Source organism: Chiloscyllium punctatum, chromosome 28 (assembly GCF_047496795.1).
Source record: "Chiloscyllium punctatum isolate Juve2018m chromosome 28, sChiPun1.3, whole genome shotgun sequence".
In the NCBI taxonomy this organism is placed as follows: domain Eukaryota; kingdom Metazoa; phylum Chordata; class Chondrichthyes; order Orectolobiformes; family Hemiscylliidae; genus Chiloscyllium; species Chiloscyllium punctatum.
The window spans coordinates 31,609,629-31,636,056 of NC_092766.1; the positions used below are offsets into that span (position 1 = coordinate 31,609,629).

Below are 26,428 nucleotides of genomic sequence, written 5' to 3' on the forward strand. Positions count from 1 at the left end.
ATTTTACCCCACAATGGTGGTATCTGGCTGTGCACTAAGAGGAGTGCAACAGCCTGGACTGGGACCCTGAAACGCTTGGTAAAGAGCCAAATCATCTGAGCATTGAGAGCCCCACCACATTGCATGCATTTTCTATTGTTTGCTCTCTGTTCCTGACTTCCCTTGTTTTTTCCTAATTAACCTGCTAAAAGTTGTTGTTACACACACCTGCACAAGCTGCGAATTGAACCCAGGCCTCTCGGTCCAAGATTCGGGATATATTCACCGCGTCACAAAACATCGACTCGAACTTCCTTTGTCCCTTGCCTGCTAAGTCACGCCTGAATCAACTCTGCAATTGGGAGGAAGGGGCGGAAACAGGAGGACCGAGTAGCGGCCGGTCCTCCAACCAGAGTGAGTGAGGAGTGGGGCTAAAGCATTCTCGGGAAGTGAACGCTACAAGATTGGTCAGAGAGCAAACAATTTTGCAGGATTGATCATTCTCACTGCATAGTGGAGCATTAAATCTCTCTCATAAATCAATGTGAGATTTTAAGAAATCCTGTAGTTGAAATGTAAATCTGATAACGTACATATTTCAAATCGATTTGCACAACTCGAGTAAGAAACTTCTTTTCAAACTCCCAGAACGATTGGTAATTTACATAACTGGCCGTTATGGTTGATTTGGACCGGACAATCTATTTGCATGCTAGACATCTCTATGACTGTAACACGACAAAACAATTGTTAATGACTAATATTTTGCCTATCAGTCTGTGCAGTTATGAATATTCTCTGTGAACCCACACATAACCTTAGGCGCACGCGCAGTTTGGTTTCTGTGCAGAGCATGCGCAATGTCACATTGGTCAGTGCAGAGAGACATGGAGCTGCTTTCTCCGGCAGCGACTGCGATCGGCTTCAGAGAGTGACGTTCAGAGCCGGTGTGCGGGAACCTCGCTGGGAGAAAGAAGCGGAGAGAATTCACAAGTAAAGGTTAAAAAAAAATCGAAAAAGACCCTCCAGGCCCGGAGAAAGAGGTGGCGGTCTCTGATCAGGGAAGCGGCCCAGGGTCACGGCCGCCATTTGTTTGAGGGAAGAGGGAGCGCCGACCTGCGGGCCGCCATCTTGAGAAGGTCAAGGTGCAGGAGGGCGGGGCTCTCGGGGTCTGTAGACCAATCAGAGGAAAGGGAAGCCCCATTGTTATTGATTAATTCCACGAACACAGCTTCACTGGGCGGTCCTGCAGGAATATCCTCTCTCAGTCCTGCTGGGATGTTTCACCCAATCAGAACCAGCAGCTCTCCTCCTCTCTCAGCTCCCCTTCTGTCCTTCCTGCAGCATCTGTCCCCTGGAACATTGAGCTGCCTGTCCTGTCCCTCCCTAAATGTGTTTCTGTAATACCTGTGATATCCCAGTCCCATCTTCGATTACTTCACTAAAGACAGGAATGCACCCGATGGATTTTTCTTAACATCAGCAATTGTTTAATACTCACTTGCAGGTTTTTAATTACATCGTTTTTGAAGCATTTATTTCACATTCAATCATTTGCAATGGTGGGATTTGAACCTGTGTCCAGAGAACACTTGCTGAGTTTCTGGATAAATTGTCACACAATAATGCCACTAGGCCATCACTTCGCCTGCTCACAGTTTGTATATCCCAGTGCAACATGAATCAAAAGTCTTTCATCCTGCACAATTGTTTGTCCCGGCACTCTGGTGATGTGACTCAGTACCTCTCCATGTGGTATCCCTCACTGTGTGGGTCTAATTGCTGCCTCTGTCAGCGTCTCTCACTCTTGAAGCGACTCCAGATCATGAGCCAACAGAATTCTCCACTCCAGAGAGATGAGGCAGCATAGGTCAGGAATGGAGACTGGGAAGTTCCAGATCTCTGTGGGCTCAGTGCCATTCGACATGTGTAACCCTCACAGCATCAGTCTAATTTCCCATTCTGCCTATTTCTGTGTCTTCTACAGGTAATCAGGGAGTTCCTGACTCAATAGACTGCCAACTGCTGGTTGGTACGATGGTTGGTCAGCCAGAAAGACAAAGTCAGGGAGGTCGGGAGTCTTCAATAAGTCCTGCTGCCAGGTAAGATCATTCCAGTGCACAGAGCAGAAAGTAATAAGGGGGATCCAAACATCAGCTAACAAGACATGACATAGAGAAATTTGCTGGAGGGGGAGCACAGTGCAGACACACCCCAGGCTCAATCACCACGCCTGTTGCAAGTTTTGTTGTAATGAGACAGCATCGGGAGTTCCCAGTTATCAGTCCTGGCCTGTGCTTCCTTAGGGATCATCAGAACAACTGAGGGGAAAGCAGGCCTCCCACGAGAGGGTGGTAATGCTGCCTGGGATCTTTCTGTTCCCTATTCCCTCTCCAACACTGTATCTATGGCTTGTATTGAGGACCAGTGTCTTCAATCATTCTAACTCTTATAACAGTTCCTATCTCTGTCACCTCCTCCCCTCTCACCAATTATTTCACATATTTGAAACCTCCAGTCCAGATGACCATCCTATCGCTGTAACTTGCTTCAGTCTCTACAACATGCCTTGTCTCGATAGTCTCCTCCTCCAATAACTGGAGACATCGGGTCTGTTTCTGTGCGGCATGACTCTTCGGCCGAGGTTTCCTAAATGAACTTAGTCGCGTTTGCCTGTGTTTGGCTCATATCCCTTCAAACCTTCTCCTCTCCATGTACCTGCCCGAGTGTCTTTTCCATGTTGTAATTGTACTTGTTTTTACCATTTCCTCTGGCAGTTCATTCCATCTATGCACCATCCTCTGTGGATAATGTTGCCCCTCAGCTCCCTCTTAAAATCCTTGCTCTCTCACCTCACGTTTATGCCTCTAGCTTTGGACTCACTTACTCTTGGCAATTCACCTTCCTTAGACCCTACATGGTTTCATAAACCTTTATAAGAAATATTGACGACAGTGTTACCAATATCTCCAACTCATGTACTCAATGCTCTGAACAATGAAGACAAGTGTGCCAATTGCCATTTTCAACACCCTGTCGCCCTGTGATGCCAGTCCAAGGAACAATATAACTGCACCCCTTGGTCTCTCTCTTTTCTACAACACTGTCCAGGGCCCGACCATTAACTGTGTTAGTCCTCCCTGGTTTGTCTGAACTAAACCCAACACCTGAATTAAACTCCATCTTTCATTCCTTGGCCCACTGGCCCAGTTGATTACCATCCCCTTCGATAACTATATTCACTGCCCACTCTTCCATTAATCTTGGTATCCACAAACATACTAACAGGGACTGCTATATTTTCACTCAAATTGTTTATGTAAATGGTGCACAACAGTGGTCCCAGCACCAATCCTTCCAGCACACTGCTGGTCAGAGGCCCCAGTCTGAACAACAACCCTCTCCCACCACCCTCTGTCTCCCACTGTCATCCCATTTTGTATCCAGTTGGCTAGCTCTCCCTGATCCCATGTGATCTACCCTTACTAACCAATGTATCATGTTACACCCTGAAGAAGGGTTTGCAGAAGCCAGAAACAATGTCTGTTGCTCTGCCTTCGTCTACCTTTTTGGTCACATCTTGAGCAAACTCCAGTCAAGTTTGTGAGACATGTTTTCCCATGCACAAAGCCATGCTGGCTGTCCGTAATCAGGCCTTGTCTTTCCAAATGCATGTAAGGCCTACTTCTCAGAATTACCTCCAACCACTGACCCACCCTGATGTCTCGCTCATCAGTCTGTAGTTCCATGGCTTTCTCTTGCAGCCTTTCTTAATTAATGACACAACATTATAATCATAGTCAGAGAGTCATACTGCACTCTTTGGTTAACGCTAACCATACTCTAAAACGGATCTCATCTCACCTGCCTGTTCCTGGATCATATCCCTCCAAACCTTTCCTATTCCTGTACTAATCCTAATGTCTTTTAAACATTGTAATTGTCCCCATGTTCACCCCTTCCTTGGGAAGTTAATTCCACACACAACCCACCCTCTGTGTAACAATGTGCCTCATGTCTTTTTTTTTAAATGTTTCTCCTCTAAACTTAAAAATGTAGTGCCTTGTCTTGAAACTCCCCTGTCCATGGGAAAAGACAACTCCCATTAACTCTATCTATCCCCCTCATGATTTTATAAACTGTTATGATGTTATCTGTCAACATTCAGGTTTCAGAGAAAAATACCAACCTGTTCAGCCTTTCTTTATACTGAAGCCTTTCGTACCCAGCCACATCCCAGTAAATCTCCTCCCAACCCTTTCCAGCTTAATAATATCCTTCCTATAACTGGGCGACCAGAACTGGACACAGTATTCCAGAAGAGGACTCACCAATGGCCTGTATAATCTCAATATGACTTCCCAACTCCTATATCCAAAGGACTGAGCAATGAAAGCAAGTGAGGCCAGCACCTTTTTTAAACTTTCCTGTCCCTCCATGTTGCAAACTTCAAAGAATTATGTAGCTGAACCCTGAGGTCCCTCTGTTCTACAACACTACTGAAGGTCTTGCCATTAATTGTATAAGTCCTGCCCGTGTTTGTTGTACCAAGGGCATTACCTCGGATTTTTTCAGATTGAACTCCATCTACAGTTTTTCAGCCATTCACACATTTCATCAGGATCCCTTTGTAATCTCAGAAAACCTTCTTCACTGTCCACAATGCAACCCTCCAGTCTAACAGCCTATCACACATAGCTCTCTATGGTCCAAATATCTCTGCTTGGGGCCCTACAAATTCTTCACCAGCTTCCCACAATGTCCTGAGATCCATTTGATCAGGTGGTGGGGATTTATCTACCTTTGTGTTTTAAAACCTCCAGCACCTCCTTTTCTATAATGTGGACTCATTTCAAGATGTTGAGACATCGAGATGAACAGCACAGAAACAGGCCCTTCGGACCAACTCCTGCATGACGTTTCTAGTCACATTTGCCACAATTTTGCCAATATCCCTCTGACCCCTTGCTATTCATCCACCCATCCACATGCCTTTTAAATGTATTTCTATCAGCCTCCACTATTTGCTCTGGCAGCTTATTCCATCCACTCTGCGGGAGCCAGTTGTCCTTTATACCCCTTTGAAAAGTTTCCCTCGCCTGGGGAAATGACCTTGTCTATTGACCCTGTCGATGACCATCATGATTTTAAACACCTTTTATCGGTTAACTCCTCAGCCTCCCATGTTCAACTGAAAACGGCCCCAGCCTATTCAGGCTTTTCCCTGAAGTACAAACCCTCCAACCCTGGCAACATCTTTGGTCATTTCTTCTGAAACCTTTCATGTTCCATGACATCCAGAATTGCAGACCAGAATTGCACACAGTATTCCAATAGTGGTCAGGCCAAACACTGTTTAGTTCCCTGAGCGCCCCAGTCTTTATCCACAGTAAGTTCCAAAGTGAAATATTTATTTTGGATCTTGTAGTTTCGCACATTGTTGCCTTCATTGATAATTAAGGAGACCGGGTTTGTCCCGAGCTCTTCTTTTGCTCTTAATATACTTGTAGAGTCTCTTTGGATTCTCCTTAACTTTCTCTGTCAAAGCGATCTTGTGTCCCCTTTTTACATTCCTGATTTCCATCCTAAGTGTATTTCTACAACCCTGATGCTCCCGAAAGGATTCTCTTGAGTCAGCCAGTTATATCTGACATGTGACCCCTTTTTTCATAACCACAGCCTCGAAACTCAGTCAGTGTTTCCTAATTCAGTCAGCATTGAGCTGCACACTAACAGGAACACGCTGGTGCTGAACACTCCTTTTATCTCGGTTTTAAAATATTCCTACTTGCCAGACTTCCCTTTACCTGCCAATAACCTCCCCAGATCTACTTTAAAAATTCCTGTCTAATACTATCTTGCTCCATTGAATAACTTTAACTTGTGGACCAGGCCTCTCCTTTTCCATCGCTATTTTCAAACTAATACAATTGTGGTAACTTTCCAAAGTGCTCCCCCACTAACACCTCAGTCCCGTTCATGACCTTGTTTCCTAAGGGGAGGTCAAGTTTAGCCCCATTCTCCAGTTGGGCAATTTACATAATGACTGGGAGTTTTCAGAACACACTTAACAAATTCTTTCCATCCAAATGCTTAACTTAGCAGCAATCCCAGTCCAGGTTTGGAGCGGTTAAGGTCCCCTATCATTTCAACCCTATTATTCTAAGAGATATCTGAAATCTCCTGATATATTTTCTCCTTCATCTCCCGTTGCCTATCGCTGTAGTACGACCGTAGAAAACTAATGACCAATTTTTATTTCCCAGCTCCACTAATATCGTTTAACTGGGTGATCCTGCATGAATACTCCCTCTAGGCACTGCTGGGATTTTTCCCCCAACAAACCCACCAGCTCTCCTCCTGTTTTGCTTCCAGTTCTATCCTTCCTGTAGTATCTGTCTCCGGAACATTGAGCTGCTGCTCCTGTTGCTCCCTCAGCTGTGTTTCTGTAATATCTATGGTATCCCAATCCCATGTTCCCATCCATGCTCTGGGTTCATCTGCCTTATCTGTCTGGCCCTTTGCATTGAAATAACGTCGGTTTAATCCACCAGTTTTCCCTAATTGTCTGCTATGTTCTTGCCTGTTTTGTCTCCTTATATTCCTCTCTTTAACATTTGTACCAGCCTCAACTTTCTTTCTGGCCTTACAACTCTTTGGGTTCACACAGACCTGCCAGACAAGTTGAAATCCTCTCGAGCAGCTCCAGCAACGTTCCCCATCAGGAACGTTCCCAGTTCAGGTGTATTCTCCACCCTGTCTACCTGTGCTGACACCTTCAGACATCCAGGGACTTGCCCACCGAGGTCCCTGTATTCCTCAGTACTCCAGAAGGACCGACAATTCATGATGTATATCATTCGTTTCTTAGACTTCCCACAGTGCATTACCTCACAGTGATCAGAAGTAAACTCTGTCTCACATTACTCTGCTCAGTTTATCATCTGATCGATATCAGACTGCAGCCTGAGTCCATACCCCTCACTATGGACAACACCCTCACCTTTCATGTTATCTGCAAACCTACTCATGTTACCTTCTGCTTTCACATCCGAGTGATTAATGTCTATAATGAACAGCAATGACTCCTGCACAGATCCCTGTGGTACACCCGCTGGACAAAAGCTTTCAATCACAAAACCAACCCTCCACCAATTGCGGACCCAATTCACCAACTTACCTTGGATCCCATCGGATCTTCCCTTTTGGACCAGCCTTCCGTGTGGGACCTCGTCAAAGACCTTAATGAACTCCATATAAACCACATCATCTGCACTGCCCTCATCAATATCAGAGGACAGTCGTCTAGCAAATCCATACAGACAAACCCTAATGAAATTGCGGGGTTTTTTTTTTGGCGAATGCCTTGTATCGGTGTTCTTCTTCCTCTTTTTGCAGTTCTGATGTACTGCAGCGTGTTGTGGCCCTTTTGAACAGTGTCTTGATGCAACTTCTTTTGTGTGTGTTGGGGTGGTTGCTTTCGTAGTTCAGGACTTGGTCTGTGTGTGTGTCTTTCCTGTAAACCTTTGTGGTGAATTATCCATTCGGTGTTCTCTGCACCATCACGTCTAGGAATGGGAGTTGGTTGTCCTTTTCTTCCTCTCTAGTGAATCGGATTCCTGTGGGTGTGGCGTTGATGAGCCGGTGTGTGTTCTCTATTTCTGTGTTTTTAATTATTACAAAGGTGTCATCTACATATCTGACCCAGAGTTTGGGTTGAATTTGCGGTAAGACTGTTTGTTCTAACCTTTGCATTTCTGCTTCTGCTATGAGTCCAGAGATGGGTGAGCCCATGGGTGTGCCGTTGATTTGTTCATATATTTGGTTGTTGAATGTGAAGTGTGTTGTGAGGCACAGGTCTAGTAGTTTGAGTATGCCGTCTTTGTTGATAGGTTCAACGTCCTGTTGTCTGTTCTGTATGTCCAGCAAATTGGCTATTGTTTCTCTGGCTAGGGTTTTGTCGATAGAGGTGAACAGTGCCGTTATATCGAATGAGACCATAGTTTCTTCCTTGTCTATGTGTATATTTCTGATGATGTCCAAGAATTTCTGTGTTGACTGTACAGAGTGTCTGGATCCACTGATCAGGTTTTTCAGTTTCTGCTGAAGTTCTTTAGCCAGTTTGTGTGATGGTGTCCCTGGTAGTGATACTATGGGTCTGAGTGGGATGGCTGGTTTGTGCACTTTAGGTAGTCCATAGATTCTGAGGGTGTTCTTACTTTCAGGTTTCATTCTCTGTAGGTCAAACCTGGTTATCTGTCCTTTTTTTTGTAGGTTTCTGAGTGTGTTGTTTTTCCTATTGGTGAGCTGTGGCGTGAGGTCAAACTCCACGCAATTTCATCCACAGATGCCTCAGGGAAAGACAACAGAGTGAAGACATGTCATGACCCAAAGGACTAGCCACACTACCATACATCAAGAACATTTCGGAACTGACAGCCAGACTACTGCGACCACTCAGACTCATAACAGCACACAAACCAACAGCCACTCTCCAACAACAACTCACCAGAACGAAGGACCTGATACCCAGCATGAGCAAAACCAACGTAGTGTACAAACTCCCATGCAAGGACTGCACAAAACACTACATAGGACAAACAGGAAGACAGCTAACGATCCGCATCCATGAACACCAACTAGACACGAAACGACACGACCAGCTATCCTTAGTAGCCACACACGCAGATGACAAGCAACGTGAGTTCGACTGGGACAACACTACTATTATAGGACAAGCTAAACAACAGAACAGCCAGGGAATTGCTGGAAGCATGGCACTCATCCACAGATTCAATCAATAAGCACATTGACCTGGATCCAATATGCCGGCCACTGCAGCGGACAGCTGGAACTAACAACCGGAAGCGGCAGATACAAACCACTATAAATGCCGGAGGAAACATCACAGAAGCGCTTCACAGGAGGCTCCCAAACACTGAGGATGTCACCTAGACAGGGGACGAAACGTCTGCAACACAAATTCCCAGCTCGGTGAACAGAACCACAACAACGAGCACCCGTGCTACAAATCTTCTCACAAACGTTGAAGCCCTTTAGACTCTACAAAGCTCCGTCATGAACAAGCCACCATCTCTCTATTTCCTTTGCCTTCTTCAGTGTCTGCAACTCTCGCTGTATCTTCCAGTAACGTTCTTTATTAATGCAGGTCTGCCTAGCTCCCCAGATAACCTGTTTCATCCCCTACAGCTCCTCAATCACTGTAACACCCTCTGCTCTGTCTCATTGACCTCTTCCCCACTGTCGTCCAGGCACAACAGCGATCCTGTAAGAGAGCAGTGCGGATTGTGATGTTATAAATCTCAGCTGAGGCTTGAGGCCTACCATTACCTGGGAGTCACAAGGGGAGAGAACCTGAGAGAGTACAGCACAAAGCGGGAAAATATAAATCAGCAGCGAGGGTCAAGGCCGACTGGGACTTGGATTTGGATGAAAAGCAGAGCAGGAGGCTCGAAATCAGCACCAAGTCACAGAGGGAGTGACCGTGTGAGGGAGCAACTTGGAGCAGGGGCTTGAGGCTGACTCACACCTGGAAGAATGTAAATCAGTACTGAGGATCTAGGCCCAGTTGTACCTGGGAGTCAGAGAGACGGTGACCCTGTGAGGGAGCAGACTGGAGTGAGAGCTGGACGATTACACGTCCGAGGAGACACATCACTGTGTGTGCACGTGTCCCTCCATTGTTCTCTGTGTGTGTGTGTGTGTGTGTGTGTGTGTGTCCCCTTCCCTCGCTGTGTGTGAGCATGTCCCTCCCTCACTGTGTGTGTGAGCGTGTCCCTCCCTCAATATGTGTGTGTTTGTGTGTGCATATGTCTGCGTGTTTCCCTCCCTCACTTTGTGTGTGTGTGTCCCCTCGCTGTGAGTGTGTGTGTGTCCCTCCCTCGCTGTGTGTGTGTGTGTCGCTCCCTTGCTGTGTGTGTGTGTGTGTGTCCCTCCCTCGCTGTGTGTGTGTGTGTCGCTCCCTTTGTGTGTGTGTGTGTGTGTGTGTGTTTGTGTCCCTCCCTCGCTCTGTGTGTGTGTGTGTGTGTGTGTGTGTGTCCCTCCCTCGCTGTGTGTGTGTGTTTGTGTGTGTGTCCCTCCCTCGCTGTGTGTGTGTGTGTGTGTGTGTGTGTGTGTGTGTGTGTGTGTGTCCCTCCCTCACTGTGTGTACGTGCGTGTGTGTGTGAGTGTGGCCCTCCCTTGCTGTGTGTGCATGTGTCTCCTCCTCGCTGTTTGTACGCGTGTCCCTCCCTCGCTGTGTGTGTGTGTATGCGTGTGTCCCTCCCTTGCTGTGTGCGTGTGTCCCTCTCTCGCTGTGTGTGTACGTCCCTCCCTCGCTCTGTGTGTGTGCATGTCCTTCCCTCCCTCGCTCTGTGTGTGTGTGTGTGTCCCCCTTCCTTCGCTGTATGTGTGTGTGTGTCTTTCCCTCGCTCTGTGTGTGTGCATGTCCCTCCCTTGCTGTGTGTGTGCGTGTGTGCGTGTGTGTGTCCCTCCCTTGCTTTGCGTGTGTGTCCATCCCTTGTGTTTGTGTGAGCGTGTGTGCATGTGCCTCCCTTGCTCTGTGTGTGTGTATGTATGTGTGCGTGCCCCTCCCTCGCTTTGCACGTGCGTGTCCATCCCCTATGTGTGTGACCACCTTGCTGAGTGTGTGTGTCCCACCCTTGCCGTGTCTGTGTGCGTCCCCTCTCGCTGTGTGTGTGTCCCCCCTCTCAATTTCTGTGCACATGCCCGCCCCCTCGACATGTGTGTGATTGTCCCTACTTCGCGATGTGTCCATGTCCCTCCGTTGGAGTGTATGTGCGTGTCCCTCCCTCACTGTGTGTCTGCATGTCTCTTCCTCGTTGTGTGTGCGTATCCCTTTCTTGCTGTTTGTGTGCGTGTCCCTCCCTCTGTGTGTTTGTGTTTGTGTGTCTTCGCTGCGTGTCTGTGCGTGTCCCTCCCTCGCTGTGTGTGTGTGTGTGTGTGTGCGCGTGTCCTCCTCGCTATGTGTGTGTGTGTCCCCCTCCCTCGCTGTGTGCATGTGTCCCTCGCTCTGTGTATGCGCACGTCCCTCCCTCGCTGTGTGTGTGTGTGTCCCTCCCTCGCTGGGCGTGTGTGTGTTCCTCCCTCGATTTGCGTATGTCTCTGCGGGTATCCCCCTCACTGTGTGTGCGTGCATGTCCTTCCCTCGCTGTGTGCCTGCGTGTAACCCCCTCACTCTGTGTGTGTGTGCATGTCCTTCCCTCGCTGTGTGTCTGCGTGTATCCCCCTCGCTGTGTGTGTGTGTGCATGTCCTTCCCTCGCTGTGTGTCTGCGTGTATCCCCCTCACTGTGTGTGTGTGTGCATGTCCTTCCCTCGCTGTTTGTCTGTGGGTATCCCCCTCACTGTGTGTGTGTTTGTGTGCATGTCCTTCCCTCGCTGTGTGTCTGCGTGTATCCCCCTCACTCTGTGTGTGCGTGCATGTCCTTCCCTCGCTGTGTGCCTGCGTGTAACCCCCTCACTTTGTGTGTGTGCATGTCCTTCCCTCACTGTGTGTCTGCGTGTATCCCCCTTGCTGTGTGTCTGCGTGTATCCCCCTCACTGTGTGTGTGTGTGCATGTCCTTCCCTCGCTGTGTGTCTGCGTGTATCTCCCTTGCTGTGTGTCTGCGTGTATCCCCCTCACTGTGCGTGTGCGCATGTCCTTCCCTCGCTGTGTGTCTGCGGGTATCTCCCTCACTGTGTGTGTTTGCGTGTCGCTCCCTTGCTGTGAGTGTGAGTGTGTGTGTGTGTGTCCAAAATTTGCACCATCAGTGGATTGGCCATCATAAATTGACTGTGGTATTCAGGAATGTGTGGTTTAAGTAAGTTCACCACGAGAAATGCAGGGTTTAATGTATAGGTAGAGGGGTGGGTCTGGGTAGGATGCTCTTCAGAGTTTTGGAATGGACTGGTTGGGCCGAATGGCCTGGTTGCACACGATGTCTAATCTATTCAGGTTATTGTCCAGCTCTGTCAACCATCACCGTCTCTTACACCTTGCCTTATCCCCAATATTCTCCTTAACACTGTAATCTCCTCCAGACTCTAAAACATTCCTTGCCTATGTAACCTTCTCCAGTCCTGACAAAGATCGATATGTCTGTCACCTCTTTCTGCTTTTAGAACCCTCACTATAACTATTACCATTTGGTACAGCACTCCCAATCATTGTTCCCTCTTGAAACTCCCATAAACATTTGTATCTTTGAAAACTCATCTGGACTGTCTCAATTTCCCTTTGACAGTTACGTGCTGAGACCTGCTCTATTTCAGTGAAGTAATTAAGTCTTGGCAACACTCACTGTTATAATCTCCCTCCAGCCTTACAGCACTGAGGATCTGTAGAAGGTCTTTTCACCCCGACAGCCATCTCTCTGTCTGTAATCTCCTCCACTCCCCATAATACATTCTCTCTGAGCTCCTCTGTAGTCCACTAAACTCTCCCTAACACTGTCTGTATCAGTGTAACCTTCTCCAAAAAACAACCTTCCCTATCTGTGTAAATCCCTACACCAGTCCCTATCCCTCTCAGCTCCGTCTAACAATACAACCCTCCATGTCTGTGTATTCACCTTCAGTCCCTACTCACCTCCCTATCTGTGTAACCTTCTCCATGCATTTTTGCTTCAGTCTCTTCAACTGTCCCTGTCAGTGTAACCTCTTCCAGACGCGAAAACTCTCCTCTTTTTGACTTACTCAGACCACACAACCCTCACTATCTATAACCTACTCCTGTCTGAGAAACCTACCTCTGCAAATTGCTCCAATTCTCCATAAGCTCCTGCAGCTCTTACATCCCTCCCTATCGACCAAATCTCTTCCAGTCCCTAAACACCAACAGTCTGTGGAGACCCGACCACCATCCCTATCAGTGTAATCCTCTCAGGTTTCTGCAGTAATCCTGATCTGTCGAACTCACTCCATGCCTGTTCCTCTCCCAATCCAGTCCCTACAAAACCCACTATCTATTTAACACCCTCCTGTCACTATCACCCCCATGTCAATGTAAGCGCCTCCTGTGTTTCTCCACCATCTACCCATCTCCATAACCTTGTCCAGCTCTTACACCACTATCTGTTTAAACGTCACCTTCCTCTACAACTTCCTCCTGTTTGCGCTATGCTCCCTTATCTGTGAAACTGTGTCTGACCAAAATTGTTATCCCAGTGTCTGAAAAGAAATCCAGATTCCACAGCCTCCATAACCCCCAGAACCTAAGCCTTCCTATGTCTGCAAACATCTTCAGTCACGACTCCCCTGAATATCTCTGTTTGTTCTTCCAGTAGATACAAACATCTTTATCTCTGTAATCTGCTCAGCTCCCTAAAACACTCCCTGCCTGTGATCCAGCCCTGTCCTACAAACATCCTTATCCCTGTAAACTTCTCTATCCCTCCCAACATTCCCATCTCCATGAACCTGTCAGCCCTACAGCTCTCCACATTTCTGTAACCTCCTGTGGGTCTATGGTCCTCCCACCCTGTGAAACTACCTTTCATCCCCATATTCCTCCCAATCTGGGTCCTCTGCTCCAGATCAGGCCGTTGCTGTCTCTGTAAACACCTCCACTCCTGACAACTCTTCCCATTTGTGTAACCTCGTTCAGACCCCATACTCTCCAGCTTCCTGAATCCTCTTCCTGCATTGCAACCAAAACCACATGTTTCTGTAATATCCACCAGTGCTTACACCTTCCCCAACTCAGGAACCACTTACAGTCCTAACAAAGCACCTAAACTGCGAACCCTCTCATTTCCCTACAATCCTCCCCAACTCCCTCCCTCCTGAAATGCCTTCATCACCATGAAACCACAAAATTACTGAAGCCTACTTTTGGCATTGCAATCCTCCGAATGTCTGCGAAATCCTCCTGTCCTGATATCCATCCCTATCTCTGTAACCCCCACCACCCTCCAGAGTCCTTCTGGGGAACATGGCAGAGGAGGGAAGATGTGTAAAGTCCAAGCCATGTTACGGAGGTAGAATTCTGGGAATTTCAGATTTGGTCAAATGTCTGTGGTGTGAAGATTATTGGCGAGGACTCTAAAGACAGGATTTATGACGACTTGGAAAACGAGAGTTAAATTAGCCAGTCAGTTATGGGTTTGTGTGGAGTCAGGTCATGCCTCACAAACCTTATTGAATTCTTTGAGGATATGGCAGAATATGTTGATGGCTCATTCAGAAAAGAAGGAAAATTGGGATACAGGGAAATCTGTCTGTCTGGATACAGGATTGGATGGCCCAGAGAAGACAGAGGGTGGCAGCAGATGGACAGTATTGAGCCTGGAGCTCAGTGACCAGTGGTGTTCTGTAACAATTGGCACTGGGACTCTGCTCTCTGTGATTTGTGTAAATGATTTGGATGTGGATGTTGGAGAGTAGGTTAGTAAGTTTGCCAATAACATGAAGGTTGGTGGAGTGGTGGGGATTGTGGAGGGCTGTTGTAGGTTGCAATGGGACATTGACAGGACGCAGAGCTGGGCTGGAAGTGGCAAATGGAGTCCAATCCGGAAAAGTGTGAAGTGATTCATTTTGGAAGTTCGAATTTGAATACAGAATACAGGGTGAAAGGCAGAATACTTGGCAGTGTGGAGGAACAGAGATCATGGGGTCGGTGTCCATAGATCCCTCAAAATCGCCACGCACGTTTGAAGGGTTGTAAAAAAGGCATATGTTGTGTTGGCTCCCCTTAGAAGGGGATTGACTGTAAGAGCCGTGAGGTTTTCCTGCATCTTTATAACGTCCTGGTGAGACCACACTTGGAATATTGTGTTCAGTTCTGGTCCCCTATTTACAGGAAGTCTGTGCACGTTTTAGAGAGTGTACACAGGAGATTTACCAAGATGCTGCCTGTAATGGAGAGCAGTTCTTACGAAAAAAGGTTGAGGGAGCTAAGGCTTTTTTCATTGGACTGAAGAAGGGGGCGGGGTGACTTTGTGGAGGTGAACAAGATGATGAGAGGCACAGAGTGAGTGAATAGTCTGAGACGTTTCCTCCTGTGGCATAAATGGTTATTACAAGGCGGCATAATTTTAAGGTGAATGGAGGATGGATAAGAGCATAGAGAATGGTAGGTGGTTGGATGGACTGCCAATGGTGGTAGTAAAATTACTTTCGGGACATTTAATAGAATCTTGGACAGATACACGGATAATAGTAAAATGAAGGGTATGTAGTTTACTTTGATCTTACAGTTGGACAAAGAGTTGGCATGAAATCATGGCCGAAGGGTCTTGGGCTGAACTGTTCTGCGTTCTGTGTTCAGTCTGGTAAACTGGGTAATATGCTCAGATCAGTGGAAGAAGGATATGGCATTCAGGAGGAGCTAGTGAACTGGTACAAAATTTGCTTGTTGGTTGTAGAAAGAGGGTGGTGGGAGACATGTTGTTTTTCTGACTGGAGGCATGTGACCAGCGGTAGAGTGGGTCCACTGTTGTTTGTCATTTGGATAAATGGTTTGGATGGAAACATTGGTTTCCTGGTCAGTAATTGTTTTGGGTGACACTGAAATTGGTGGTAAAGTGGACAGTGAAGAAGGTTATCTATGATACAACAGGATAAACAGTATTGCTGGGATAGTGGGCTGAAGAATAGCAGATGGAGTTTAATTAGATAAAGCTGGGGTGTTCCATTTTGGTGAAACAAACCAGGGTGGGGCCTGTGCAGTTAATGTTCGGGCCCTGGGTAGTGTTTTCAGTCAGAGACCCAGGGATGCAGGTATACAGTTCTTTGAATGTGGTGTCACAGGTAGACAGGCTGGTGATGCAGGTGTTTGGGATGGTTACCTTCATTCAGGAGAGCATTTTTAGTAAGAGTTGGGATGTCATGTTGTGGCTGTAAAAGGCATTGGTGGGGCCACCATTAAAACATTGTTGATCAGTAGGAAGAACTCATCTAGTTCACTAACCTCCTTTCGGGAAGGACATCAGATTTTCTAACCTGGTCTGGCCGACATGTGACTCCAGACCCACAGCAATATGGCTGACTCTGAGCTACCCTCTGGGTAATTAGCAGAGGGGTCAAAGAACGTTGTTCCAGGCAGTGACACCCACATCCCATGAATGAATATATAAAAATACCTATGTCCCTGCGTACCTCTGCAAACACCTTCAGCTGCAGCAATCCGTCCTGGCTTTGTAACACCCTGACCACTCTCTGTAACACTCTCACCACCTCCAGCACCTTCACCTCTCCCTGTTCCTATTGTGTCAATGAACCCTGACCGTTGCTCCCCTTCCCGCAGCCCTCCTGCAAGCAGACCCATTGGAATCCATTAACATTTACTCCTAAATCACTCGATCACTTCAGGATTTTAAGTACTCATTGGTGATCTTCTCAGCTTCATAATCTAGTATGATCCCTTTTGTCCTGAGTGCGGGACCAGTGGGAATTTCTTGCTGAGGTTTTTACTGTTTCAATGGAATGTCCTTTTGTTGAGTATTTTGCGTTGTCAAATGTTTTCCACTGTTCATTAACAGGCACATATTTCAGTCTGTTTAGCCTATTTACCTTGGTCAGTTCTCCTCTCAACTTCATGTCATTGGTTATTTTTGTTTCTAGTTGTAGCTTGTCCTTTCTGTGATTCACTTTAAAACTTTATATTTCTTTAAATTGCACTTTATCACAATTTCCCAGAGGATCTCTCCAGGTGACATTACTCATTCACTAAGTTTCATTACATGGTCCCTCTGCGATAGTTATGTCCCTTAACAGTTGCACAATGTGTTTTTCAAAGAAACACTGAAAAAAAATTAACCGAACTCCTCTTCCAATATCAAGGTTGACCGTGTGATTGTCCCAGATTATACAAATAATAAAGTTTTCCAAAATTATCACAATACCTTTGTTAAAAAATTCCAATGAGTTCCTGATTAATGCAGTGACGAGCCATGAAATGCTGTTCGGTGGGTGGTCGAAAACTGTTCTGCTGCTTGAGTCCTTGGCAAGTAGTAGCCAGAATTTATATTCAGACTGACTCTACTTCATGATCTGAGGCTAAATGATTTCTCTGTAATGCCTTTGTTATCCATTATTGTTAGCGTTGCCCATTTTGCCTCAGTTTGCACAAGATGACGAACCACTGAATATTTTTGTTCACCCTGTATCCATGTCTCCCTGGTGTCGAAATCTCTTTTATCGCTGTGTCACAAATCCGTCGACCTTATTGCAGCAACGTTGTCCATTCAAAAAAAAAACATAAGATACTCTCTTCCACAATTTTCTGTCACAAATCTATTTGCTGATGTACAGTTTTAGTTAAACTCTGTCCCATCCTGTTCCGAATGCTTGTCTTCAGCCATATTCCCATGCTGTTCCATTGCTTCACCTTTTCCCTTTGGATTTGGAAAGCTCCTTTCACCTGCATCCTCTCTGTCAGTTTAATGCCCTGTCCATAAACCTACCGACATGATTGGCCAGGACACTGCTCCCAGCACAGTTCCAGGGGGACCATCCTAATAGTTTTTTTTAAATCAGGTATAGGATGTGTGAGTCTCTGGCTGACCAGCCTTTCTTGCCCAGCCCTAGAAGCCCTTGAGCTGAGTAACGTGCTTGGCCATTGCAGAGGGTCATTGAGAGGCAAACCCTTTGCTGTGGGGATGTAGTGCAGACCACGTGAGGATGGGCAGATGTCCTTCTCTAAAGGACAAATGTTTGGATTTGTTTTACATCAGTAATGGTTTCATACTTATTTGTGAATTGTTAATTCTTATTTTTAAAATTATTGATTTCAAATGTCTCCTTTTCAGATGGCGGGACTCAATCCTGCCTCCCCTGAACATGAGCTGAGGTTTTGGATACATTCTCTCGCAATAATACCACTAGGCCATTACTTCACCTGCTCACTGGGTGCTCATCCCTGAGCACTGATACCAGGGCATCATGAAGCTAAACCCATTCTTCCAACACAATTGTGTGATCCTGACATCTTCCAGCAATCTGGGACTATTTCTTAATATCGCTCCATTCTCCAGATCTCTGTGGGACTCAGTGCCATTCTCCATGTGCAACCCTCACTGCATCTGTTTAATTTCCCATTCTGTCTATTTCTCTGTCTCCTGTAGGTACTCAGGAAAGTCCTGACTCAATAGTCTTCCCAGCTGCTGGGTGGATCGTCCATTACCTCATTGAACACAGTTGGTCCGCCAGAGAGAGACAAAGGGAAAGGAGATCTGGAGCCTTCAATAAATCCTGTAGTGAAGTAAGGTCTCCCAAAGTGCACAGAGCAAAGAACAGTGAGAGTGCTCCAAACATCTGTTAACACAACATGACATAGATACAGTGCTGGAGGGGAGCACAGTACACACACGCACACCCTGGTGCTGGAAAAGCACGGTAGGTCAGGCAGCATCCGAGGAGCAGCCTGATCGATATTTCGGGCAAAAGCCCTTCATCAGGAACAGAGGCCGGGAGCCTGCAGAGTGGGGAGATAAATGAGAGAGGGGTGGGGATGGGGAGAAAGTAGCATAGAGTACAATAGGTGAATCGGATGGGGAAGGAGGTGATAGGTCAGAGTGGAGGATGGGGGAAGGTAGCAAAGAGTACAATGGGTGAATGGGGGTGGGGATGGGGGTGATCGGTCAGAGAGGAGGGTGGAATGGATAGGTGGGACGGGAGATAGGCCATTACGACAGGTCATGAGGGCGGTGCTGAGCTGGAAGGCTGGAGGCGGGGTGAGATGGGGGAAGGGGAAACGAGGAAACTGGTGAAGTCCATATTGATGCCCTGGGGTTGAAGTGTTCCGAGGCGGAAGGTGAGACGTTCTTCCTCCAGGCGTCGGGTGGTGAGGAAGTGGCGGTGGAGGAAGCCCAGGACCTGCATGTCCTCGGCAGAGTGGGAGGGGGAGTTGAAATGTTGGGTCACAGGGCGGTGGGGTTGATTGGTGCGGGTGGCCCAGAGATGTTCCCGAATGTGCTCTGCTAGGAGGTGTCCAGTTTCCCCAATGTAGAGGAGACGGCATAGGGAGCAACGGATACAATAAATGATATTGGTGGATGTGCATGTAAAGCTTTGGATGTGGAAGGCTCCTTTGGGGCCTTGGATGGTGGTGAGGGAGGAGGTGTGGGCACAGGTTTAGCAATTCCTGCAGTGGCAGGAGAAGGTGCCAGGAAGGGAGGGTGGGTTTTTGGGGGGCATGGAACTGACCAGTTAGTCACGGAGGGAAAGTGGAGAGGGGTGGGGAGGGAAAATATCCCTGGTGGTGGGGTCCGTTTGGAGGTGGAGGAAATGGCGGTGGATAATTTGGTTTATACGAAGGTTGGTCGGGTGGAAGGTGAGCACCAGGGGCGTTCTGTCCTTGTTACAGTTGGAGGGGTGGGGTTTGAAGGTGGAGGTGCGGGATGTGGACGAGATGCGTTGGAGGGCATCTGTTACCACGTGGGGAGGGAAATTCCGATCTCGAAAGAAGGAGGCTATCTGATGTGTTCTGTGGTGGAACTGGCCCATCTGGGAGCAGGTACAGCAGAGGCGGAGGAATTGGGAATAGGGGTTGGGAATTTTGCAGGCGGTAGGGTGGGAAGATGTGTAATCTAGGTAGCTGTGGGAGTCGGTAGGTTTGTAAAAAATGTTGGTGAAAGTTGGTTGTCATTAATGGGGATTGAGAGGCCCAGGAAGGGGAGGGAGGTATTAGAGATGGTCCAGATAAATTTAAGGTCAGAGTGGAATGTGTTGGTGAAGTTGATGAATTGCTCAAACTCCTCGAGGGAGCACGAGGTGGTGCCAATGCAGTCATCAATGTTGCGGAGGAAGACGTGGGGAGTGGTGCCATTGTCACTACGGAAGATGGACTGTTCTACGTAGCTAACAAAGAGACAGGCAGACCTGGGGCCCATACGGGTGCCCATGGCTACCCCTTTGGTCTGGAGGATGTGGGAGGATTTGAAGGAAAAATTGTTAAGGGTGAGGACAAGTTCAGCCAAACGAATGAGCGTATCGGTGGAAGGGTACTGTTGTGGACGTCGGGAGAGGAAGAAACGGAGGGCTCGGAGGTCATGGTGGATGGAGGTGTAGAGGGATTGGATATCCCTCATTGTGAAGATGAGGCGTTGGGGGCTGGGGAAACGGAAGTCTTGGAGGAGGTGGAGGGTGTGAGTGGTGTCTCGAATGAATGTGGGTAGTTCCTGGACTGGGGGGACAGGACAATGTTGAGGTAGGCAGTCATGAGTTTGGTGGGGTAGGAGCATGCTGAGACAATGGGTCGGCCAGGGTGGTCAGGCTTGTGGATCTTGGGAAGGAGGTAGAACCGGGCAGTGGGGGATCCCGGACAATGAGGTTGGAAGCTGTGGGTGGGAGATCTCCTCCTGAGGTGATGAGGTTCTGTATGCTCTGGGAGATGACGGTTTGGTGATGGGAGGTGGGTCATGGTAGAGGGGGTGGTAGGAGGAGGTGTCTTTGAATTGGCATCATGGCTTCAGCGGTGTAGAGGTCAGTGCACCAGACTACCACTGCACCCCCTTTATCTGCTGGTTTGATGGTGAGGTCGGTATTGGAGCAGAGGAAGTGGAGGGCTGCACGTTGTGAGGGTGAGAGGATGGAGTGGGGGAGGGGGGAGATAGGGTGAGGCAGTTAATATCTCGGTGCAAGTTGGAAATGAAGAAATCGAAGACAGGTAATAGGCCAGCGCGGGGTGTCCAGGCGGATGGAGTGTATTGGAGGCCGGCAAAGGGGTCCTCAGAAAATAGGCGGGAGTCTTCATTGTAAAAGTAAGCTCTGAGGCGGAGGTGGTGGAAGAAGTGTTCGATGTCACGGCGTGTATTAAATTAATTGATGTGTGGATGGAAGGGGATAAAGGTGAGGCCTTTGCTGAGGACTGATCATTCGTCCTCAGTGAGGGGGAGGTCAGGGGGAATGGTGAAAACACGGCAGGAATGGGAGCTGGGACCAGGCGTAGGTGTGGAGCTGGGGGAGACGACGGAGCCTGTAACTGGAGTGGGTGTGGTGTTAGGGGGAATGGGGATGGAGTCATGAGCAGGGGTGGTGTTACCCTCAGGGTTCTGGGGGCAGGGATGGTGATGGTGGGACCTGGGGGTGGTGTCAGCAGAATGCAGATGGGTGACATTGGTGTGGGCGGAAGTGGTGGCAAACACGGCAGTGGGGGGGCGAGGAAGTCACTGAGTGTGTGGCATCAGCGATGATGTGAGGGGCGGGAATGATGTCACTTGTGGTGTTTGCGGAATTGTGAGGGTGGCATTTACTTTATTTTAACCAATAATTTCCTGTCACAAATCTGTTTGACAATGTTGTATTTTAATTAAACTCACCCCCTTCCTGTTTCTTTCTTTTGGTCTTCATTCACATCTCGATGGTGTTCCAATAATTCAACCTTTCTCTTTGGACTTGGGAAGTTCTATTCACCTCAGACCTGTCCCCCTCCTCATCTGTGTCCATTTGTAGCACACTGCATAATGTGGTACCAGTGGGTCTAATTGCAGCCTCCGTCAGTGTCTCTCACTCTTGCATCTACTCCAGATCCTGAGCCAACAGCATTCTCCACACCAGAGGGAAGCAACTGCACAGGCCATGGATGGAGACCGGGAATTTCCAGATCTCTGTGGGACTCAGTGCCATTCTCCATGTGTACCCCTCATTGCATTAGTCTCATTTCCCATTCTGTCTACTTCTCTGTCTCCTGTAGGTATTCCTGATGTCCCTCACTCAGCAGAATTCCCAATTCCTGCCTCAGCCATCACCAAATTGAAGACAGTTGGTCAGCCAGAGAGAGATGGAGAGGTAGATCTGGAGCCTTCAGTAAATCCTGCAGCCGGTAAGATCACTCACAGTAAACAGCACAGGGAGGAGTTAGTGGACTTTAATTCAGACCCTGAGGGCATGATGTCGGAACAATGCTGGGCAAGGAACATGAGAAAATTCTCAGGCTTCATTATCACCATCTTGTCTGTAAATTCATCTGTTCCACAGAACCCTCCCTCTGTCTGTCAGTTTCTCCATTGTCTGTTTCATCGATACCACTTCCCCGATCTCTATCAGCCCCTACAATTCTGCTTATCCCTGTAAGCTCCTCATATCAGTAAAACTCTCCTAGTTCTGCCTTTGCCTTTAATCCCGGATTCTGTCACATCACTCCTTAACTGAAGAAAAACAACTCTTCAGTTCCTTAAGCCATCCTGTTCAGTGTAGTCCTTTCCAGACCTGAAAAACCTCCCTGTCTTTGTGACTTTTTTGAACTCCTACCACCTTCATGATCTCTGTGACCTTTTCCGTCACGACAACAATAAAGCTCTGTATCTTCGTAACCCCCTCCAGCTGTTAGACTCCTCCTTGTCTCTGGGCACAGTGCAGAGTGACCCTGCTTCTCTCATAAATTAGTTTCTCCATTTCTAATGATGACTATGAACTCTTTCTGTCTCTAAAACGCATTCAATCTCTGTAAACTCTGCTGGTCCCGATTGATGTAATTTCCTTCGGTTACTGCAAACCTTTATACCTTTAATCTTCTCCAGACGCGACCACACAATTTATTTCTATAACGTCTATGAGTGATAGAGTCATAGAGATGTACAGCACGGAAACAGACCCTTCGGTCGAACCCGTCCATGCCGACCAGATATTCCAACCCAATCTAGTCCCACCTGCCAGCACCCGACCCATATCCCTCCAAACCCTTCCCATTCATATACCCATCCAAATGCCTCTTAAATGTTGCAAATGTCCCAGCCTCCACCACATCCTCTGGCAGCTCGTTCCATACACGTACCACCCTCTGCGTGAAAAGGTTGCCCCTTAGGCCTCTTTTATATCTTTCCCCTCTCACCCTCAAACTATGCCTTCGAGTTCTGGACTCCCTGACACCAGGGAAAAGATTTTGTCTATTTATCCTATCCTATCCATACCCCTCATAATTTTGTAAACCTCTATAAGGTCACCCCTCAGCCTCCGAAGCTCCAGGGAAAACCGCCCCAACCTGTTCAGCCTCTCCCTGTAGCTCAAATCCTCCAATCCTGGCAACATCCTTGTAAATCTTTTGTGAACCCTTTCAAGTTTCACGACAATTCTTCTGATTGGAAGGAGACCGGAATTGCACAAAATATTCCAACAGTGGCCAAACCAGTGTCCTGTACGGCCACAACATGACCTCCCATCTCCTGTATTGAATACTCTGACCAATAAAGGAAAGCATACCAAATGCCGCCTTCACTATCCTATCTACCTGTGACTCTACTTTCAAGGAGCTATGAACTGCACTCCAAGGTCTCTTTGGTCAGCAAGACTCCCTAGGACCTTACCATTACGTGTATAAGTCCTGCTCAGACTTGCTTTCCCAAAATGCAGCACCTTGCATTTATCTGAATTAAACTCCATCTGCCAGTTCGCGCATTGTCCCCATCTGGTCCAGATCCTGTTGTAACCCTCTTCGCTGTCCACTACACCTCCAAATTTGGTGTCATCTGTCAACTTACTAACTATACCCTTTATGCTCACATCCAAATCATTTATGTAAATGACAAAAAGTAGAGGGCCCAGCACTGATCCTTGTGGCACTGCACTGGTCACAGGCCTCCAGTCTGAAAAACAACCCTCCACCGCCACTCTCTGTCTTTTACCTTTGAGCCAGTTCTGTATCCAAATGGCTACTTCTCCCTGTATTCCATGAGTTCTAACCTTGTTAATCAGCCTCCCATGGGGGACATTGTCGAATGCCTCACTGAAGTCCATATAGATCACATCTATCATCTGCCCTCCTCAATATTCTTTGTTAAATCTTCAGAAAACTCAATCAAGTTTATGAGACATGATTTCCGACGCACAAAGCCATATCGACTATTCCTAATCAGTCCTTGCCTTTCCAAATACATGTACATCTTGTCCCTCAGGATTCCCTCCAACAACTTGCCCACCGCCGAGGTCAGCCTGACCGTTCCATAGTTCCCTGGATTGTCTTTACCACCGTTCGTAAACAGTGGCACCACGTTTACCAACCTCCAGTCTTCTGGCACCTCACCTGTGACTATCGATGATACAAATATCTCAGCAAGAGGCACAGCAATCACTTCTCTAGCTTTCCACAGAGGTCTCGGGTACACCTGATCAGTTCCTGGGGATTTATTCACCTGTAACCGTTTCAAAACATCCAGGACTTCCTCCTCTCTAATCTGAACGTTTTGCAAGATGTCACCATCGATTTCCCTACAGTCTATATCTTCCATATGCTTTTCCACAGTAAATGCTGATGCAAAATATTCAATTAGTATCTCCCCCATTTTGTGCTGCTCCACACAAAGGCCGCCTTGCTGATCTCCCTAGTTACCCTTTTTTCCTTAATGTATTTGTAAAAACCCTTTGCATTCTCCTTAATTCTATTTGTTAGACCTATCTCATGTCCGTGTTTTGCCCTCCTGATTTCCCTCTTAAGTATATTCCAAATTCCTTTATACTCTTCTCAGGATTCACTCGATCTATCCTGTCTATACCTGACACATGCTTCCTGCTTTTTCTGAACCAAACACTCAATTTCTTGAGTCATACAGAATTCCCAATACTTACCAGCCTTCCCCTACACCCTGACAGGAATATACTTTCTCTGGATTCTTGTTATCTCATTTCTGAAGGCTTTCCATTTTCCAGCCGTCCCTTTAGCTGCGAATATCTGCCTCCAATCAGCTTTCAAAAGTTCTTGCCATATACCGTCAAAATTGGCCTTTCTCCAATTTAGAACATCAACTTTTAGTTCTGGTCTATCCTTTTCCATCACTATTTTAAAACAAATAGAATTATGATCGCTGGCCTCAAAGAGTTCCCCCTCTGACACCTCACTCACCTGCCCTGCCTTATTTCCTAACCTTTCCTAGCCTAAAGTTTTGCACCTTCTCTAGTAGGTACATCCACATACTGAATCAGAAAATTGTCTTTTACACACTTAAGAAATTCCTCTCCACCTAAACCTTTAACACTATGGCAGTCCCAATCAATGTTTGGAAAGTTAAAATCCCCTAACATACTAACCCTATTATTCTTACAGATAGCTGAGATCTCCTTTCAAGTTTGTTTGGCAATTTCCCTCTGACTATTCAGGAGTCTGTAATACAATCCCAATCAGGTGATCATCCCTTTCTTATTTCTCGGTTCCACCCAAATAACTTCCCTGGATGTATTTCTGGGAATATCATCACTCAGCACAGCTATAATGCTATCCCTTATCAAAATTGCCACTCCCTCTCCTCTCTTGCCTCCCTTTCGATACTTCCTGTAGCATTTGTATCCTGGAAGATTAAGCTGCCAGTCCTGCCCATCCCTGAGCTATGTTTCTGTAATTGCTATGAGATCCCAGTCCCATGTTCCTAACCATGCCAAGAGTTAATCTGCCTTCCCTGTTAGGCCCCTTGCATTGAAATAAATGCAGTTTAATTTATTAGTCCTACCTTGTCCCTGCCTGTCCTGACTGTTTGACTCCCTTCTGTTCTCAGCTGGACCCGTCTCAGATCAAGCTCCCAAAACCCTCCCTGTGATTGTTACCACGTCCCATCGCCGCATTCCTCCAAATCCCTGTCAAGTCCTCCCATTCCTAACACGCGCCCTGTATCTGTCACCTGTCCCAGCTTCCAAAACCATCCCTATCTCTGTAAGACACCTCCCACCCCCCTGTCCCAGTTACTACAGTCCGCTGTATCACTAAATGTCAGTAGTCACTATAATATCAGAGTAAGGTGTGAAAGCAGGAATACTGTACTGGGTTAATGATCAGTCGTGATCATATTGAATGGTGGGACTGACTCTGTGGTCAAATGGCCGATACCTGCTCTTCTTTCCTGTGCTTCTCAATAAACTTACTATCTATATAACCTCCATCAGTCCCCACAGCCCTCCCTATCTTGATTAACTCCTTCAGTCCCCACGACTCTTCCTATCTAAGTAACCTGAATCATTCCCCACAAACCTCCCGAACTCCATAACTTCCAAAAGGCCCCACGACCCTCCCTATCTCCATAATCTCATCCTGAGCCAACGACCCTCCCGTTCCGAGTAACCTCCTTCAATCCCCATGATCTTCTTAATCTGTGCAACCTCCTTCAGGCCCAAGAGTCCTGCAGATCTCTTTGGCCCCTTTCAGGCCCCATATCACTCCGTATCTCCATCATGTTCTTCAGTCACCACTGCACTCTCTGTGTCCATAATCTCATACAGTCCCTACATCACTCCCTATCTCCATAATGTTCTTCAGTCCCCACGACCCTCCTTATTTCCAAAACATCTATTACCTGTTGAACCTGTAAGCTACCTTTTTTCAGATTGATAAACACGAACTACCATAACCCTTTCTGCTGCCAGTCTGAAACCAAACAGTGTTAGCCTGATAGTAGGTCGGGAGCTGAAATATGTTTGAAAGGATATGCCAATGAACAATAACTGGACCCTTAGAAACGCTTTTAATGAAAAGAGAATGTGTTTTTGACCATGTTGGATTTTATTTTTATTGGTGTGAATATAAATGGCAG

General features: G+C 47.2%; 2 long non-coding RNA genes across 16 annotated transcripts in view; one reads left to right on the top strand and one right to left on the bottom strand.

The window, feature by feature from the left end:
• LOC140454058 (uncharacterized) overlaps nt 1-775 on the bottom strand; it is a 39,826-nt gene extending 39,051 nt beyond the window's left edge. For 2 of the 9 annotated variants that reach the window (XR_011952565.1, XR_011952560.1), the window contains exon 1: nt 208-519. This is a non-coding gene — a long non-coding RNA (uncharacterized lncRNA). Of the gene's footprint in view, nt 1-207 lie in introns of all 9 variants that reach the window. The other 7 variants (XR_011952561.1, XR_011952563.1, XR_011952567.1 and 4 more) reach the window with 7 other exon arrangements.
• A 74-nt stretch (nt 776-849) lies between these two features.
• The window catches only part of LOC140454060 (uncharacterized), a 55,166-nt gene continuing 29,587 nt past the window's right edge, over nt 850-26,428 (top strand). For 2 of the 7 annotated variants that reach the window (XR_011952571.1, XR_011952568.1), the window contains exons 1-4: nt 850-978; nt 1,967-2,081; nt 18,044-18,180; nt 21,613-21,741. This is a non-coding gene — a long non-coding RNA (uncharacterized lncRNA). Of the gene's footprint in view, nt 979-999; nt 1,125-1,966; nt 2,082-8,253; nt 9,540-18,043; nt 18,315-21,612; nt 21,742-26,428 lie in introns of those variants that run through there. The other 5 variants (XR_011952570.1, XR_011952569.1, XR_011952573.1 and 2 more) reach the window with 5 other exon arrangements.